The 20955-nt window shown below is 41.5% G+C and overlaps 1 pseudogene; it reads left to right on the top strand.

The window, feature by feature from the left end:
• Window positions 1–20955, top strand: part of LOC133018999 (roundabout homolog 1-like) — an 87639-nt pseudogene that overhangs the window by 19825 nt on the left and 46859 nt on the right.

Consider the following 20955-nt stretch of genomic DNA (forward strand, 5'->3'; position numbering starts at 1 on the left):
GCATTTTTAGGATGGAAATGCTGACAGCACTTCATTTTTCAGGCAGACACAGGGTTCATTCCGCGGTATACTTTTTTTTTTTACTTGTGAAACTGAAACTTTACTTTCAATGCATGTCAGGAAAAGGTGGATGAGTTTCCACATCCTGTCTGACACTGTCTGAAGATTAATTTAAAAATACTGAATCAATGTAAAACAACTTGTGAAGTTTACTTACTTCACTTGAGGTTTTCCTGCTTCACCCTTTGGTGCGATGGTGGTGTTTGGTTATGACTCTGTGCCGACGACAGCCGTGGCCGACAGCCGTGGCCCGAGGCGCGATTTTTTTGGGGTTGTCCGTCTGTCCATGTGTCCGTCTCTGTCATTCTTGTGAATATGATATTTCAGGAATGCCTTGAGGGGAAATTTCATCACATCTGGCACAAATGTCCAATTGGACTGGAAGATGAATTCATTAAAATGTTGTAGGTCAAAGGTCACATAAATTATGGCATAATGACATTTTCTAAAGGTCAAAGGTCAACTTCAATGTTTTACAAATGCACCCATGGTCTATTCAGCGTATCCTCTTGAGGCTTGTGGGATAACTGTAGTCAATCTCAGCTGATAGTGGGCGAGAGCTGTTGTTTACCCTGGACAGGTTGCCATTCCGTCAAAGGGTAAACATCCGTTCACCCCCACGGTCAAATTAGAGACTCCAATCAACCCTAACCCAATCTGAATGTCTTTGAACTGTGTGGAGAACCTTGATAGAACCCACACAGAGAACATGCAAGACTCTGGACAAGCCGGGTTTCGAACTTGGAATCTTCTTGCTGCGAAGAGGCAATAGTGCAAACCACTGCACAACCATGTTTCTTCAAATGCACCTTTTATTAAATTCCTTCACTAGATATATTATGAGTCTGGGCAGACATGGATGTAAACTGCAGTTTGCTGGCAGACATTTACAACCATGAGACGGTAATTGTAGCCTCTGAAACTCTCTGCTGTCTGCTCTCTAGTCTCTCTCTGTTCGTTTTGGTTCTCTGCCTTGTTGATCCGGCCTTGGATAGTTGTCTGTGTTGTACGTTGTACGATGCTGTGAACTGTGAAGCTTCTCTGCAAATCTCTGTCTCACCATTAAAAGTGTGGACTTTGATCCTTGGTCAAGACCACGGCTCACAAAAAAAAAGAAAACTAAATGACTTTCACAGACCGAAACAAAGGGATTGCTGTAACGAGACGTAGCTGTTCCATTTATTGCACACTCTTAAGCCCTTCTACAGAAATCAGCGTCCGTTTTAATAGCCGTGCCTGACTGCTACTCTCTCAGAGTGGCGTTGGCGCTCGAGTACAGGTAATCCTGCAGCACTACGGGGAGAGATTTACCATTTCCACCACCGGGGCTCAGGTAGGCTTCATGTCAGAGTCCCCGAACAAGCCGAGTTTGTCACACAGCTGTCAGCTGCAACAAGGCGGTGGTGCTAAGTCTGCGGTGTTGTACATTAATAAACGTCACCCACTGCTCTTCTTGTACTCACTTGTTTGGGAAAACCACACAGACAATTATTCTCCTTCTTTAAGAAGTGACTTGAGGTCTTTGAGTGTGAATCGTAGTTGAAAATTGGAACCCAAGAATTCAACGTTTCAGGAACTGTGTGGTTTGTGTATTTTTGTGCGTCCATGTATCTGTCAGTAGTTCGGAAGCGTTTTACCTTTGTGTAGAGTCATTTTTCAAACTGAGCAGGCGGCTGGTGTTGGTGCTGGTGCAGAGCTAATTTGATTGTGATATTTGATATTTTCTCTGTATATTTCTTTGGATTGGGTCCAAACAGACATAGTATCCTCCTTTCATGCACTCTAAATATATACAGTATTGCACTGTAAATGACACTGGGGTAGGTCGGTGTAAGACCACCAGCGTTGCGCTAAATTACACTCATATTTGTCACATTGTGTTATTACAATCTCAGTGCTCATGATTTGTTGCTTTAAAACCCCTACCCTCCCCCATTATAACCTCTCCCTTTCCTTCTCGCTTACTCCTATAATTTATCCCCTCATGCTCTCTTTTCTGTTACATATTCACCAGGCCTTCTTGAATAAAATACAAAATGCCTACCTTATCATTCCAACATACAATGCCTTTTTATTCACTCCTCTTTCCCCCCCCTGCACGTTTTATTTAATTCTCTAAAGAGAGATGCACAATTTTGGAGAAAATAGACTCCCCGTCCTCCCTCCTTTCTCACCGACTGAGACAAAACTACAGACATGCTCATTTCTCTTTTGTGTTTGAAACTCTTCATCCGCCTTCCCTACCTAGATCTTCACTGAACAACATAACCGCCTCAGGGATGACTGACAGGAAGAGAAAAAAAACACATTTGTAAGGGGTACAGGTGCTACAAATGACCTTTTAGTGTGTATGTTCTCCATTGTGCATCCGTGTTCGTGTTTTTGCATGCTGATTGTGTGCTGGCTGCTGGCCCTTTGCAGATAAAACCTGGTCTTCTGGGGGCCCACTTGTGGCGTGCTGATATTGCCTTTCTGTAATGCCAGGGAAGCTTAGGGAGTTGCATGGACCCTTAGGCATCAGCCCAACACAATTAAGAACAAGGAAAGCAACATGCGGGCTGTGAACAGGGACCGACGGCCACATCGACCCCCCTTGTTTATATTGTTCTGTAATACTTTTAAACGTCTTGACAGTGTGTAAAATTTTACTCAAATTTTATATTTATTTTTATTTAAATATAGATTTAGTTTTTCTTTGTCTTTAGATTTGATGGCTAAATGTTTTTGTTTTTTTTAGTGGTTTAGGATTATTTCCTCCCATTTTCTAAATTATTAAGAAGTCTGTCAGCATCAACTGTTGGTAAGAGGCTTTGTGCTGTTTTAAGAGGGCGTGGCAATATGGCTAAACAAAAATTCATATCAGTCTTCATAAATGTCCCTTTTTTAGGTTTAAATACAGATTTTTGTCCCTCAGTGAAGGCTGTGGTTTTAAACTCTTTCAGCACAGAATGACAAGCACATTTTATCAATAACTTTTGTGATATTGCTATTGATGAAAAATATATTGAATACAATTTATACTGTTTTATTGAAAGAGACCAATCGTACATTGCTGTGCAGCACTGTAAAAATGTATGGAAACATAGTTTAGGTAACCACTATATTACATGTATTCATGGTGTTCAGAGGACGAATCCTTATAACCCTACCTTCCATCTTCACATACACTATATTGAATTAATCACTAAATACATTCATAACTACTAACATCACCATCAGCCTCACTTATAAGCCTTCTTTCTGATTTGCGGTAAACATCAAATATTTTGAGCTGTACACACCGTCGTCACATTAGCATTATGCTCAAAGCACTGGTACAACATCAAAGTGCTGTCTCCTTGTTTTAAGTCAATTCTCTTCATCTACTCTTTTACTGGGGAGGATGCACGAGCGCCTCTTTGACAGCGCCACAGTTTAATTTGTGCTTTCTTGCTTCATGTCTCCTCCTTCCACCAGTTCTTGTGGAAATCCATCCATAGTTTTTAAGTAATCAAGCCATGCTTACAAAGAAACACAGATAGATGTGAAAACCTTATTGGCAGAGGTTATGAATCTTATCTGCATTGAGCATGTTTTTGTTAGATACTGCATTAGTATAAACAATAATAAATACTGAGGAGCATGTTTGGCCTTGTCATTTTTTGTCAGATTTTCAATTCATTAGCATGTACCATTTTAGCTAGGTTGACCACTTAACATTAAAGCAAGAAGAAACAAATTAAACAAATTAAAGAAATAATGATAATGTTATAATCAGGCAGTGGAATTGCTAATTTCACCAATTCACATTGATTTAGTTTGAGTGCTGCTTTCCAGGTAAAATGGTTTTGGATGCAACACACGCAGTCGTCATACTGAAAAAAATGTATGATACGCCTGTGCACTTATCATGCACCAGCCGTTTTGTGTGAAGAAGGGGAGGTAAATTCCAGCCTCTAAAATAATATCACATTTTCCATTATAAGCTACGCGGGAGATACAGTTAATGCAGATTTGTGCAAACACACAAAAGTGCACCGTGCTACCGAGGGGATCAAAATCTCGCCCGTGTCATGTGTGAGGTGCTCTATCTGGGTAAACACTTGTCTGTGTCGGATTTATTGGTTGCAGCGGGAGTGTAGGAGCTCATCACTGTCGAGCACGGTAGTGATTATCTGCTTTACAGGGCCATTGGCACATTAAAGCATGACCTGCTGAAGACAAGGCTAGTATTTGCAGCTGCATGAAAGCACAGGGAAAGTGTTCCCACAGCTGTAAAAGAGGTAAAACAGTGACTTCATGACTGACATTAATGCCACATTTCCGACACTCTTCCCAGCCTCTCTTCCCTCTCTCCATATGTGTGTGTTGTTAGCACAACAGCGGGCGCATTGCCAGCTAGATTCTGCAAAACAATAACACATGCGATTCCTTTGTAGAATCCGCAACAGATTCTGCTGCATTTGTACACTACTGGAGGGAAAGAGGTGAGAAAACGAGTGGGGGGGGTCTGTGTTTGGACGTTTGGTCGTGGTTGGTGGTGGGCTACCTGCCTGTGTAAAGGGGTTGGAAAGATAGGGATGGAATGTTAGATGTATACGGAGGCATTGTAGCTGCGTACCTGGACCTTATTAGGGTGGTTCTCTTTGTGCTTTGCCTCACAGGGAGCTCATTGTTATACAAAGCTTCTTTGAAAAGACCAGGAGAAGAGCATGATTGACATCTCAACTGTGTGGCAGGGAATTAGAGGCTATTTGGTGGTTGTCAGTGTGGATATGACTGGAAGTATTGATTCTATGGCACGGCTTAACAATTTCAGATGTTCGGAATAGTAACATAAATTCACACGAAGAACACACACACACACACACACACACACACACACACACACACACACACACACACACACACACACACACACACACACACACACACACACACACACACACACACACACACGAGTGGGTATACACACATGCACACAAGTAACTCCAGCAGAGTGATGGCTCATGCTGAGGATGGACATCCTTTCCCGTTTGCTTGAATATCAGAAAAAGACATTTATTGAGAAAAAAAATACCACAAGATATAGATGTAATATTAGATTTTACACCATGTGTATTTCCCTGGTCATTTATGAACTCCACTGTGAAAATACACCCACACATCATGCATTTGGGAATGTATGCTTTTCTGGTAATATTAGCTGTAGTAGGAGATGTTTCAGTTTGTGTAAAACTATTGGATATTTAAATTGTAAAAATATCACACTGGTGGAACCACACAGCAAGACACTGTAATCCCATTAAAATTCAGCCTGGAAGCTTTTATCAAAAAAACTGTAGAGTACACGTATTTCTCTGCAAATGCTTTGAGGGTAGACATGTTTTTGAAAGATATTACTTACTGAAGACTTAACATGTCAGCATTGTCTTTTTATTTTTTTTAATTTCCAATGCCCCTTGTGGTTCCAACTGCTGAAACAAAAGCGAAAAACATTTTATGAATGCTTTGTGATTGGAAGGTAATTATATTGTCAAACTGGATTATTTCTAATACAAAGCGCTTGCGCAGCTATAATAATGCATCATATCTAATTCCTTTAGAGCTGCTGCTGTTTTGATTCGTTTTGATTAGTACTCCTCTTTATTGCATGGAGGGAGTGAATGATAGATTGCACAATGGCTATTTGTAGTGTGTTTTCTTGTGTTCTATTGGCGTGTGTTATGTGGCTAATTTAGCTGCAAATTGAATACTTGAAACTGTTCCTCATCTTTGTTTTAAAAACTTTGCACTCTTCCAACTCTCTAGGGTCTCGTCTTCGCCAGGAGGACTTCCCTCCTCGCATCGTGGAGCACCCTTCTGACCTCATCGTATCCAAAGGGGAACCCGCCACTCTCAACTGTAAGGCCGAGGGCCGTCCAACCCCAACGGTGGAATGGTCCAAAGATGGGGAGCGGGTCGAGACGGACCGGGACAACCCCCGATCGCACCGCATGCTGCTGCCCAGCGGGTCGCTCTTCTTCCTGCGCATCGTCCACGGACGGCGGAGCAAGCCCGACGACGGCAGCTACGTGTGCGTGGCCCGAAACTATCTGGGCCAGGCGATCAGTCACAATGCCTCACTGGAAGTAGCCAGTAAGTCCTGCTGGTGTGTGTCGGTGTGAGGTGTTGTGTGTTTGGTGTGTGTGTCACAGTACTAAGAGATGTTTATTTCTTATTTGGGCTATTCTATTCAATCTTATGCAATACACATGCACTTTAGCAGGGTGTATTCATCAACAAGTGCATCTAACATATACTGTACATCTAAATTGACTCAAAATAACCAAGAAGCTGTTTCTAATACACAGGCAAAATATACAAATATCCAGATAAAGAATTCTGCACATAATGAAAGCATATATATAAAATAGATTTATTTTGGTAATCCAAAAGTCTGAAATATTTGCTCAGTGAAACCTTTATATAACCACCTGTGTAGTGTGTTAAAGCAAAACATAATTAAAGGTGGAAATAAATGTTTACTTATTACCATCACAATTTACCATATATTGAGTTCCTTCACACTTACGCAGCTAAAGGATCATTCTAAAAGCCTGCCTTGGTTTGCTACCTTTTTACAATATGGGTAATTTTTATGGTTGAGGGACAGGTGGAAGTTCCCAGTGCCATCCACCTGTCAGGCACTGCAACAGCTGTGTGTCTGCTTTAGTCCCAGGGTTTAAACCAGGGCCCAGCATGTTCCCAACAGGTGACGGTGTCTATACTCGCTGAATCACAGAGTTGCAAAGAGTCAAGTGTGTGCCACTGCCAGATAAACAGCCTTTCACTGCAGTATGTCACAGGCAGGAATCTGTCGGGTTGCTCGCAGCGACCAAACATATGTGCGCATGTGTGTAAAGGTTAGCTGTATGTGATGGAATGAAGCCTGTGGAGAAGCAGGGGGCAAAAGGTCAGAGTTTTACGACCATCAGAATAGGGTGAGTGCAGATGGTGTGGGAGTCCCTATAGAGCAGGGGCTTTGCCAAGTCCAAAAACAGTGGGAGCAGACTGGTAAACAGAGTGAAGAATGCACTGAAATAAGGAAGTGATGGTGTTAAGGGTTAACAACTGCAGCCAAGCCCCTGCACACTGCATAGCTCCCCCAACCTTCACTGTCGATCCCCTGGTCGGCTCAGCTGCGTCAGCTCGCGGAGCTCTACCCAGGCCCGGTCTCCTGGGGAGATATTCTGCGAAGGTTTTAGAATAATAATAACCCTCTAGTATCCGTTTCACCTTCTGAATTATAATGAAAGAGATGGTCAAATGGTAAGATGGTAATGCTAGATCAGCGCTCCTACCCTGAGAAGCTAAGCCCTCAAGGGGGAGAGTTTATTACGTGGAGTTCACTAAATTTACTGCCAGGTTTTGAGGTGGAGAGGCAAAACAGAGCGGACTTGTTGAGGCTTCCTGGATGAGTTATGTCTCCCTCCTTCATCCCTCAGAGGTCACGCAGATTCAAGGGTCACCCTGGGGCTTGAGGGTACAGCAGAATCCCCTTTGGCGAAAGCTGCTGACATAGGGAGTTCAGGAAAGGACTGAGGAACTGGGGAGTGTTAAAAGGAGGATTGACTCCATACAGTCGATACACGTGTCAAATAATTCATCTTGTCTTGTTAAAGTGTCAGTTGTTAATTCTGTGTTATGTTTTAATTGCCTGACTTTTTTTAAGTGGCGGGAACTGCATTCACATTTGTGAGATACACAGTAAGTTACTCTGTTTGAATAATTTGTTTTGACTTACAGCCCCGTGCACACGCGCATTTCAGTATCATCAAATTAACGTCATGTTTCACTTATTATATTTGTCACTCAAAAATCACTGAGGCGATAACACGAACTGACAAGGCTCTAATAATACAGCCAACATGTGAATTGCAATAATATTCCAGATAATAATTTGAAGACTGAACAGCTATTAAATTAACACCATATGCTACACTAAGTATATTTATTATAATAATTGTATACCGTATCTCCATCATGAAATGCTATCATAGAAACATATGCTTTATAAATTATCAATCAGTTATTTATTTATTTGTTGGCAAGATGCACTTAATGTGGTTTATTGTGATTCAGTATTTAAATGATTCTAAAGCACAATTAAATATTGGATATTTTATAAAGTTGTATTTACAGAAATCAGTATCACAACTGCAACACAACTAAATCCTTATAGTTTAATATATTTTAGCTATACCAATGTCTGTTTGTCTTTTGGGCAGTCCGTCCACTTTCTAAGTCTAGAACAAAATATCTGTATCTATCACTTGGCATGAAATTTCCGACATATTTTCCGGGCTCCCAGATGATGCATCCAAATGACTGCTGATCCCTTGACTTTCCTTATAGAGCAGAGCTTGAGCACCATTTCCTATCAAGGCCCATAATAAATTATTGAACACATGTCTCACACTAACCTCTGGAACTGCTTCTCTTTGAGGAGACCTCTGATGTCAGATGGTCGTGATGATGACAGGGCCGGTGACTCAAATAAGGGGAAATAGCCATGATTAGACAGCACGTAATCTGTGGGTACTTGTTATGTCTGTTGTTTCACCACAGGCCAAAGAGTCTGTCCGTTTTTTTTTCAATATCATCTGCAAAATCATTATACTGCGCTGTGATATTATTTTAAGGCAAACTGACACTTAGGAATAACTTCGTCCAGTTGTACGAGCTCTTCAGCGGCAGCCAGGCTCATTCAGAAATTCTCCTTCTGAATGAGATTATATCTTTTTAGCTTTTAGCTCACTTAGCTTAAAACGTCCCTGTTTAATGTTGCTTCTGACAGAATGTGAACCAAAAACTCAGCGAGTGAGTCCCAGCAAACTTTCAACAGCTCAACTCAGCAATAACATTTGTTTTATACATTTCTCATCGAAAATGTGACATTACGCAACTTATTTTCTATTCACAACAGCCTCCATGATGCTTCATGTTTGCCTTGTTTTACCATTATCTTTCAAGGTCAGAAGGGACCACCCTGGAGCACATATTATTCTATTATTTGATGTTGTCTACCTCCTAACTGCAGAAAAACTAAATGCTGTCCTGTGAATTTTGAACTGACAATTTCTAGATTTTTTATAATTTTTTATTTCTGAATCAATGCATTGCCTTGAAGGTCGGATCAAACTGTCTCACAGGCCGTATATAACACAAAAGCCAGGCGCTCGCCCTTGCCTCTGAGCATTGGTCTTTTAATCCCGTATTGACAAACTAAATGTGAAAGCTACAGTGGGAAATAAATTACCTATAAAAGCCCTTAACCGAATTCCAGTTTATAATTTACTAGTGCATTATTTTCTCCTGCCACTTTGATTTAAGCCACGCATAGGAGAGATGATGAAAAGTAGGGATACTGCTGACAATAGACTGCATTGGAGACTGACAGATGTAAAGTGATGGGCGAGGGAAAGGAGTGACAGAGACAGATGGAAACAGAGAAGTGAGGAGAAGAAGAATCTGTCCTTCAACGCACACGAGCGAAACTTGTTTGCAGAAAATTGAGGTGACGTGGTAGAGACAGTGACAGATGTAGTATGTGCCGGTGCCTGGAGCGTGACCATGGGGTTGAAATGCTAAGCGCACACACACACACAACATGCTACCAGCACAACGTGCACACACAGACACAGGCTAGTGGAGCCCTCTCTGAAAGTGAAAGAGATTAAATGAGAAAGAGAATAAAAAAAGACATATAACTTAGTTCCCTTCCAATAAATGTCACAGAAGACACTCAGCATATTTTCCTTTTTTCCCTGCCTGCGGGGATCCTGGAGGACCCTGGGAAATGAACATATGTCCTATTGACCTCGGCCACTTGATTCAATCATGGAGCGCTTTATTGAGGTGAAGGCAAAGTCACAGCATGTGTACTCTAAAGGTTATTGAATAGTAGACCTGTTTTTATGTTCAGTAAGGGAGAAAGGAACAAATGTTATTCTTAAACTAATTGGACGCTGCCATTTGCTGAGGGGAAGTGAGGCTTGCGGCCGAGCGGATGGTTAGCCCACAATGCTGCAGTGATGAAGTAATGAGCCACATGCAGGGAAAGAAAACTATACAGCCACACCACTGCTTGTGTTTATGAAAGTATGAGGAGAGTGGCAGAGACACCCCCTCTCCATCTGTCTGTATATTAATTATGATACAAGCAAAAGCATTTTACACTTTATCCTTTATCCTAACAACATAAGAGATGCATAACTGGGTGTTTGTATCCGCTGCTGCTGTAAAGCTGTGCACAGTGCTTTTTTCCTGATTTACTGTAACACAGACAGAAAGAAATGCTGCAAAAAAATGAACCAAAAATCCTGGATCCTTCCATTTTTTTCGGTTCCTCTCAAAAATTCTCTTCCACAGCGCATCCTTCAACCAAGTTTTGTGGTAATCTATCTTGTAGTTTTTGCATAGCTCTGCTAACTAACAGACAAACAAAGTGAAAACATAACCTCCTTGATGGAGGTAATTATATCAAACCTTGATATTTTATATATTCTCTCTGACAAAAGGCAGTTTTCAATAGAAATGTGTCTTTCTCTTGTCAAGGAAAACAAAAGGAATCTGCTGATTATCTTTATATGTTTTCATCACTTGGCAGACATTGTGAGTCATCGTCACTGCTGTAGTTTCATCTACCATCAGCCCTCTTTATCAACCCTGCGAGTGCACACTTAAGTCATGTCATGGCACATTTGGCAGATCTCTTGAATTACAAAACACAGCTGCATGCCAGATCTCCAAAACAAAGTAATACATGTTCCAATCTGCACAGTTGCAGCAATTTGGTAATCAGTTAATCAATCAGCAGTAAATCCATCACCGGTAGTTTTTGATAATTGCAACCACTTATCAGTTAATAAGTCTAAAACATTTTAGAGAGTTGTCGCTACAAGATAGTAGCTACAACATTGAAAATGAAAAAAATAAATACATGGGTGTGGATTTAGCCTCAGCAGATATCTGTAGCTCATCCCTAATCTTTGCCTGAGGCTACATCCGCCATTTCTAGCTGCATAACACACAATCTTGACCACATTAGCTGGGCAGGTTGCATTATGGGTGATTTAGATGCAAGATTTGACAAGGAAAAAGAAGATGTTGAAAAGAAGATGCTATTCGATTGATATCAGTTTCTGCTCAAAATAAAGAGTCCAACAACATTACAAGAGTGCACTGCTAAATAAGTGTAATATTAACTATTTTGATCATTTCATCTTATTACATAAACAGTATATCTACAGAATAACATGTTTACGTATGAGTAAATTGAGCAGTAGTAGATGAAAAAGAAAGAAAGAATCCACAAATCTTTATTGGGATACAAGGCTTTTATTTCCATCTCTTACACTTTCTCTATATCTTATACAATAAAACCCACAATTCTCCACTCAGTATTTCTATTTCTCCACCCTAAACGTACGCAGCTTTGAGGGAAAGCCACTGGAAAACATGTGATGGCTTGCGGTAATTACACGAAATGCATTAACATGACAGACATGTTCACTGTAACACCACACTCTCTGAAGTGGATCATGGGATATGCGCAGCCCAGTCGAGGTTTGAGATTGACAGCTTGAGGTGGGACCCCTGCTTCGTCTCCCCGCCTGCTCCTCTTTGATTATAATCTCGGGCTGGAAAACGAGCGGCTGCAGGAGACGTACGGAGCCGCTAAGAGAGAGGCGGATTCGCGGAGGTCAGGTTCCCTCTCTGCCTGCCCCTACCCATTAACTAAGGGTTCCCTACTTCAAATATCTGTCACTGTGGCTGACAGCATCCTGTCTGTAGTCGCTGTGGATAAATGCAATACACGATCCTAAGTGGCAGTGGAGTATATGTAAAGTTGTCATTATCTCTCTATATGAATGAGGAGTGATATTGTTTGATAGACAATCATTGACACATTGTAAATAGTCTTCATCCGTAGCCACACGTCAGTGTTTATTTCCAATTGCCTGTGACAGTCTGTGAACGCCGTGATAGGCTCCCCTTCCCCATCCTGCCTCCACTCCCTTGTACAGTCCCAGTTGGCCTATGGTTAGATCAGTGAGTGAGCAAGTATCACACTCTGGGGACAGCTGGATTGTGTTTACAGTCGGGAGACTGAGGCGAGTGCACTGCAAGTATTATCCAAACAATTTGAGTCACTATATTCCTCTAGGCTCAGCGTTTCCAAGAGCCAGATTGGTGCCAGAGTGTCAGGACATGGGGAAAGAGTTTGTTTGGCTTGCAGCGGCTCGGTGGAGAGAGAGAGGAGAGGGGAAGTGCTCCAGAGACTCTGACAAGGACCATATGGCTTCCTTGATGTTTGTCAATATCATCCGAATCCAAAGCTGTTCCTTTTGTTTGTGACTGTGTGTGCATTGTGTCAGGAATGTGCGGTATACAAGATTATTGAATTCTACCTTTAGGCACTCTGAGACCACACACCCCTTCCGAGGCTTACGCTCTAGCTCACCATGTCAGTGTTTTCCATTAATCATGTCAATTTTGGAGGCCTGTCATTTTTAATATGTACTCCTGCCAGTTTGATAATGACCCAAAAGCATTTAATAGTTAATCATAGCATCATAAAAGATCTATGTTTTGCTCCACTGCTGCTGCATAGCGGTGTGCAGTGCTTTTTTCGTGTTTTTACTATAACACACAGACAGAAAAAACGGATCTGCCCATTTATTGAGATCCTCACCAAAATGTTGGGGATTCTTCCCTGGCTCATAGCACCTCCCTCCACCAAGTTTTGTGGTAATCTGTCATTAATTTTTTATGAGTCTCCTAACAACAGACAAACAAACACAATGAAAACCTAACCTCCTTGGTTAGTTAATTGTAAAACCTCTATATTTTATATAGTTTCTCTGACAAAAGGCGCTTTGCAAAGAATCGGTCTTAACCTTGTCAAGGAAAACAGAAAGAATCTGCTGAATCTAGCTTTGTATCTGTTAATAAACTGTCAGACATTGTAAATCATCATTGCTGTTGTAGTTTCCTCTACTTTACTACTACGCTGAAGTTGCTGACGAGGAGAAATGGGACAAGAGGGAAAAAGGAAGAGACGGGGGGAGTCAAATCAACAAATCTGTCTGTTAAAGACAGACTTTTGTGTATAGTGTGCTCCTCTGTGCCTTTATGTGGGTGACATTATGCATGTGATTAGGTATCTCTCTATTTTTATTCTGCATTCCATTTGCTTCAAATCACGTCGGGCACCATTTCTTTGTGGTTAATGTATTCAGTTCCGGATTGTTGACGGGGAGATATTGTGTAGCTCGCCCCATTTCCCAGCTCCACACTAAATCTTTCTCCTCTGCTCTGCTTGCATTTCCCCGCAGCCTGGGAGCTGTTATAAAGAGAGACTTTATCTATTTCCGATAAAACTCTATGGTTGTTGTGTCGGGTTACTCTGATGTCACACGCATTTTATTCACTAGTTTTGTGATCTGCAACATGGCAACAGAAACTCCCCCTTAGGGTCCAAATAACCAGCACTTATACGCTTTGCTGAAGAAGTGCTGCTAACAACTGAGATTAATTAGGAGGGAAACGTCGTCATCGTGTCGCAATTTGCAAAACAACTGTACTGACATAAACTATGATACGCTTTAGCGTGCCTTGTATTCTACTTGGGAGTTTGTCAGAAGGCTCACAGCGTGGTTGAATAATCCGGCTGTCACGGAGAGAAGAGGCATGCTTTAGCGTTTTGGATGATATTAGCCTTATCCATCCTCAATCTGTCATTCAGTAAAGCCACACTCAACAGCCTCCACCGCCAGCCATATCTGTGCTGAGGGTTAATGCTGTTTTCCCCCAGCGGTTAAAGGTTGTGTTGCTTTTTCATTTGCCCAAGCTCTCTGCCTGCTTTCCCAGAGTATCTGTTTTGTGTGGAATCTTATCAGCCCGTACAAGTTAGAATCCCTCCAGGGCTTAAACATTCAAAATGATCACTCACCCAGATGTGCGCTGTGTAATTGTCGTTCGATGATTTTTTTATGTGCGTTAATGTTTATATGATATAGATGCCAACCATTTTGGACTACCATTAAGCTAATCAAGATTCTTATGTGATGTAACACAGACAAACACTTTTAATTTGTCATTGCCAACCATAATAAAATACTCTAAATGAAAACCAGACAGCCAAATTGCAGTGCAGTGAAATTATACTCAGTGTTTATTGTTTTTTTTTAAACAGTGTTGAAGCGATTCACTGTAGAGAATGGGATCTTTTCACCACCACTCAGTTTGGCTCTCTTGCCACATCCAATACGGCAGAGAACCTCAGGATTTAAACTTTCATTTAAATGGCCAATATCAAACCAAGACGCTCACCAGCTGACTTCGAGACCGAACACAGATGCTGATTCAAGACATGGAAGTGAAAGTTAACTTTCACCATTCGCAACATTGAATTTTCACTCATCTGAAATGAACACTGGACCTTTTGTCTTTTTCACCTGTTCATTGACTCCAACCTCTGTTCCTCTGTCACTATCAGCACTACGTCACCTGACTTTATATTTTGTTCCTGTCCTGATTACTACAGCTTCCAGATTTCACTTAACAATAAAACATAAACACAATCAGCACAGACGACCCATGGGCTTGTTTTTCAGAAGAATGGTCTCAAGCTAACATTCACCAGGGTAAATTGCATTGCCAACACCAGTTTGCAAGCCACATTTCCAACTGGCTGATGAGCTGTGGCACAGTGACCAGCATGCACATGTTATAGTCCATTTAGATGCGGTTGTGGTCCTCCCTATTCAATATCTGCTGAGAACACACTCTCTGCCAGTGACATGAATTCTACAGTCCCAGTTAGTTGACTCAGTCACCCGTTTCCCAGCAGGGGCTTAGCTTGCCACCTGCTGAGGAAAAAAAAAGTATTTCTGATTTTCCCAATAACCCATTTTATACATTTATTTCAGTGAAGATAATAAAAAATTTAAAAAAAGTTAAAATATCCACATGTTTGGATGAAGTGTCTCATCCTGCAAAATGCTGTGCTTGGAGGCGGGGCTTAGACAAAAACCCTAACAGTTGACACATTAGAAGCATTTGTCCTGAAATGTCGAAGGCGGTTTGAAGCCCTCAGTGGAGCCAGGTTCAAACCATCAATTTAGTTATTTAAAATTTGGATCATTTTAAAACCAGCATTTATAAACGATCAGTTACTGAAACAGATACAAAAAAGGACTATGTTATGATATTCTGCACCTCACTAAATGCTGTATTACAACACAAAGGTGACACCACACCCAACTAAGGCCTGGCACTTGGAGTCTGAGACGATGGAAGTTGTTGGTGCAGCAGCAGACATGTTGCTTTATGCAGCATTGTTGCTACTGCCTACCCTCCACAACCAGAGATTCTGATATCTTCTATAATAGGCTTGTAGATTGTGGTGATTTATAACATGCAGCAAGATTGAGGACAAGAGTGAGAGAGAGGAGTGGTTCTTCAATGGAAAGCCGAATAATGAGACCAACAGTTCCGATGCACTGCAACCACCCTCGTGCCTGGCTGTCAGTTCTGCATCCCCTCTTTTCTGCCATTTCCCTTCCTGCTCCTGTAGCATCGCTTCATCTCTCCCCTGTGGGAATACTTTGGAAAGAGCAGACAGGTTTGTGATGGAGCTGCTGTTGTTGAAGCCGCTCGCTGAAAGCTTTGGTGACCAGTGAGGTTTTGCCCATTATAACACTGTCATGCACGCGATGTGTGTACAAATTGCACTTGTGCACTGTATGTGTCTGTGCCAGGCCCAGAGGCAGACAGTGAACCAAGGGTGTGTCTGAATCCTGTCCTGTCCTAAAAAATGTGTGGTATTTTTAGTTTTTCATTTTATTTTTGTTCCACATGTTGAAAAAGCTCAAATTTTTTGAATTTTATCCTTTTTATTTTAACCTGAAAAATAACTGAATAGCGACAAACCCTGTGGCTGAACTTGACATGTCGCACGGCACTGCCACTTTAAGCGTCTGTGCTTTTTTCCCTACCCTTTATCTTTCAATCAAAAGCCTTTTGTGATGTTGACATTGCAGAATTCAAATAGGCAATTTCAATATTTTTCCAATTAACCGTGTTGCTATGTGTGGAGGTAGTAATAATACCTATTCACAATCTCTTTGTTTGCTGAGCAGGCAGCTTCCTTCCACAGCCACAAACTAAATTTCCCCTTTTTTCTCTCATAAAGGCCAATTTTCAAGGTCTCAGTTTTTATTATGTGCGACAGAGACGGTGAGACGAGTGAGGGCCATCTTCCGTCTACGACAGCTTAACATTCGAGTACGTACAAGCCCCATTACTGTCGATGTTTACAGGCAGACTTTCCGTTTAATTCCTTCTCTCAAATATATTAAAGCATATTGTCTTCAAATGCCGCATAATATGAAAAGATGGAATATTTCATTACACAAAGCTCTGCCAATAACACCCGCCTTTTTTTCTAGCCTCTCTCAATCTGTGTTTTGTTTCTCGGTGGAAAACTCCCTTTGCTGTTTCTCCCAGACTTGTCAAGGCTATTGCAGAGATATAACAAAAGGAGCGCAAAAACAGATGGTGTGAAATGAGCAACTGGGAGCCGACTGGGGAAGATAAAGCCGAGAGGTATAGGAAAACCAAGAGACACTGAAGAGGGACTGTAGATAATTAAAAAGGATCTTCAGAGTGATATAGTAGCTCTTAGCACCAGGACTTCATATTCTTCATATTCACATTTACACACCTTTGAATGCCCCTCTCACGCACCTCGGCCAGAGACATAAATCTGTGTCTCCACCCCGCCCGTACCTTTAAGTTGAGTTATGCAAAGCACGTCTGGATTTAACTCATTTTTCGGAACAGCAATCTACTGGCAATTCATCACAATCAAGCGTGAAAAATGTGCTATTATTCAGCCGACATTATTTATTTATTTCTTTGTTGTTTAATATAACACCCTGCGTTTCTTGGAAAATAATGCAATGTAGGTTTTATTGTCACATTGAAAAATGTGTATGGTGCAAGTGCAAGTGTTTACTCCCGGAATCTAGTGGTGTTGCCCTGCTGTAACTCTATTAGTATCTATGGTGACACCAGTGCACGTGCACAGCCAATGAAAGCTCACAGCTCGTCTGTCAGGCTTTCATTGTAATATGTGTTGGTAGTTAAAAATGGCAGGGGACTTGGCTAACGTTGTCTAAACAGCGAATACAATCGATCAGCTTCTTTCTAGTGGCCTAATTTACTTCTACAGATCAATGAATGTCATGCATAACTTTGAACGCTTCCCCCCCGCAGTGATGAAATGGTGCTAATGGCGCTCTGCTTGTTCCTGGTGCTTGCAATCATGGCAGCTCTGTAACGGGTCTCTGAGGTCAGAGGGAGGGACAGCTGAACCTAATGTTTGACAACCTGTCAGCAACTGTCAGCAGCCCTGTGTGTATGTGTGTGTGTGTGTGTGTGTGTGCGTGTGTGTGAGAGAGAGAGAGAGAGAGTGAAAGAAAGAGAGAGAGAGTCAAAGAGTGGAAGATGAGACAAAAAACACCTGTTATTATGTGAAATGTCTTTCACCACCACCACTCGTATTCTTGGTTCATTGTACATTTTCAGCCTGTCTGTATGTGCCTGACATACTGTACATCAGGAACAGTTGATCTTGTCAGCTTCAAACTTGTGAGCTAAGGGACTAAGGAAGTGCAGCGTCAAATTTGGTGCGATTTGGACGGATACAAATATTAATAAACCTCAAAACCAGTGCTCTACATCAGATGTGGTTGTGATTCTGAGACGCAAGTGAAATTATTGATCACTGAACTCTGTCTACACAGGTGAACCGCTCTCTGTGCAGCAGCAGTGGTGCAGCTCTTTGTTTTTCTGTGGACTGAGCAGCTTTTCTTTACCTTGCCATTGCTCAACTACTGCAGATGCAACTACTGCAGATCAATTTAAAAAGTTTCAGAAAGAAAACTGCAACCAGCCGGTCAAGCAAACCCCCCCAGACAGACAGCTGGAGACAGGTTTCATTGTCCAAATAAAAAAAAATCATAATTCTATTCATGTAATCTAGGATTTTAAAATGTACTAATTTCTGTGCAAATAGGGAATCAAAATGCTCAAATGGTGAATTACTGCTTCCCTCTCAATGCAACTACTCACACACTATGAATGCATTTGTAACAGCATGTCACAAATTGATTTCTATGGCAATCTTGCAAGTAGGCGTGTCACCTAGTTCTGGGTTTTCATTGTCTCAAGCTCTCATTTCCTTTTAGACCCAGTCACTCCCTTCTGCCCAGTTTCCTCCCGGCTGTCGACTCCACATCTGCACACAGCAGCTCCCATTCACCTCAGCATCCCTCTGTATATATACTCTACCTCCCTGTGTTCACTCACCAGTTGTCAGATTGTCTTAATTTGCATTGCCAAACACTACAAACCTTAGTTTTTAATCAATGCTTGATTCCCGTTTCTTTTTTTGAAAATTACACTTTCCACTGCCGCCCTTCACTCTGGCGCTTTTGAGTTTCTCAGAAAGTGACATCTACGCATGACAGATTTACAGACTGATTATAAGGATGTGTGAACTATACATTCCTATATGTGTCCCAGCACGTATAGCAGAGCTGGCTAATTATACGTTCACCAAATTCTTTTGAAGTAAGACAAGTGAGGCAGGATTCATCGCTGTTAATTGGATTGATCAGGGACTTGGATTTATTGCAAATCTAATCTAATTCTGTAGACATTTAAAAGCCGCAAACTGAAGACTTGCATGTTTTACTATGTTTCCCATGCACGCTTTAAATAAACTGCCTCTAAATCATGATGCATGGACCGTTTAAATTCCCACTGAGACACTCATGAAAATTCCTGTGCAACATTACCTGCTGTCTCTTTTACCGTCTGCTGAATTTTTGTGGTAAAAGCCCTTTTCACATCTCCCATGAGAAAAGTCTTGCTAAAGGTCGTGCACCAAAATGTCGACAGGCAGTAAAACATACCCACCCACACATCACAGACAGACTCAAGCTCATATTTTTTTTCCGGTCCACTCCCTACTTCGAGTGTGAGATGCTTCCTGAGATGAATGGTTGTTTAATTGACAGCCGGCTCGCTAACTGGTTCCCCTCAGTGACAGATAAGGACGTTTTTTTACAGCAATAGCCATCAGACACCTGCACATCTTGTCAGTTTTGCCTTGAAGTTTGTTGACAGCGTGTGCAGACACAGCGAGTGTGATGTCGGAGCACTGTCAGTCTGATGTCTTATATAGTCGCAGTCACCTATTCTCTAGCACTCATGCAAAGTGCCATTTAAAAATAGACTATATGGCAAAGCCATGTGGTGTTTTTGTTGGCATGCGTTCCTTTCAGCATGCGCACCTCTAAAAAAACATCGGCAGGAAAGCACTTCAGGGACAGACTGAGAAATGATATCTGATTTAATTACGGCATCTCATATATTATATTCATGCATTTATTTACTTTGTAAAGGCTATTTTTCTGCTTTTTTGTTTCTCAATTGCACAGTGTCCATTTGAGCTATCATTTTAATAAGCTTATGTGCAATGCATACACTTTACATTCCGAAGAACTGATATCAAATGTACTGTACACAAACAAAAGAATTGTAAATGTTTGGATCAGGGCACTAGTGCCTCATCTCGTCTTTGTATATTTTCTCTCTCTGGGTTTTGTGTGTTTGAGTAGACCTTGGTCCTTTTTCCAGCCTCTCGATCTGCTGCTCCTCTGTTGGCATTGATTATCTCAGACCCGAGGTATCATGTGTGCGTGTGTGCGCACTCTCACATGTGTATGTGTTCTACCGTCTGTATAGCCCGGCTGCATACTGAGAAAGTATATATCTCTAGAGGTCCCTGATAGAATGGATACTGTGGCCCGCCTCACATTGCCATGGGGGATGGAGGGAGAGTTGGGTATGTGAGGAGGGATGGAGTGGAAGAAATAGGGGATAGGGCCAAGAATGAGAGTATCCGCTTCTTACCCGCAGATATGAATGAAATCCTATCTGTTTGATTAGCCCTTTGACTCCACTGATAACAAATGCTTCTAGTTTAAGCTAATTGAATTATGTCTCCTCTGGCGATATCAGGCAGAACGCTGTGACGTGTTGAATGTGGAATGTTTGGAACCACTAAATTAAAGGGTCACTTGACCCAAGTAAAATAAGATATTCCTCACTTACTGTGGTATCTATCCATGCAGAGAGTTCTGGTTTTATATGCTCAAGTTTTGAAATTATTCATCTCTCAGAATTGTGCCTCTACCCCATTACAATGGAGGAGAAAGGAATTCTGTATGTGGAGTGCAAGCACTTAATATTAAATAAGTGCTCTTATTGTTTCTCATCTATGGATTATTAGGATGAACCATTTTTTTTCATTTCTGATACCAATACCTGGACCTTGCGGATCGGCAGAAACCAATCCTATTCCAGTGATTGTTGGTTATCATTCTAATTTTATTGAATTCATTGTGTTATTTGAATGCGGTTTCTGTTCGTTCCACTTTCCCTTTGCCTCGGTGAAACTCTCTTTCTTGTGATGGTTTTTTAAATGCCCTATGAGATTGTTCGCCTGTTATTGGCAACACAAGTTCCACCCCTCAAAACCTAACTTAAACACTGTTTAACACTGATATTTTATCTCGCCCTGGCAAATGCTGCTCAGAAGTCACCAGTTGCCAGTGGCAGTAAAGCGCAAGTTCTGCTTTGGAGCGGAGAAGAAGTGATTTCTAGGAGAAGGAATTTGCTGTTACATCTGGGTGAAACTAATAGACTTTAAAGACGTTATATCGGAATGGTAATTAGTTTTGCGCCCTCGTCAATGCCTGATACATTTTCGGTGTTATCACAGGCATTTCAGAC

This window comes from Limanda limanda, chromosome 14, assembly GCF_963576545.1.
Source record: "Limanda limanda chromosome 14, fLimLim1.1, whole genome shotgun sequence".
In the NCBI taxonomy this organism is placed as follows: domain Eukaryota; kingdom Metazoa; phylum Chordata; class Actinopteri; order Pleuronectiformes; family Pleuronectidae; genus Limanda; species Limanda limanda.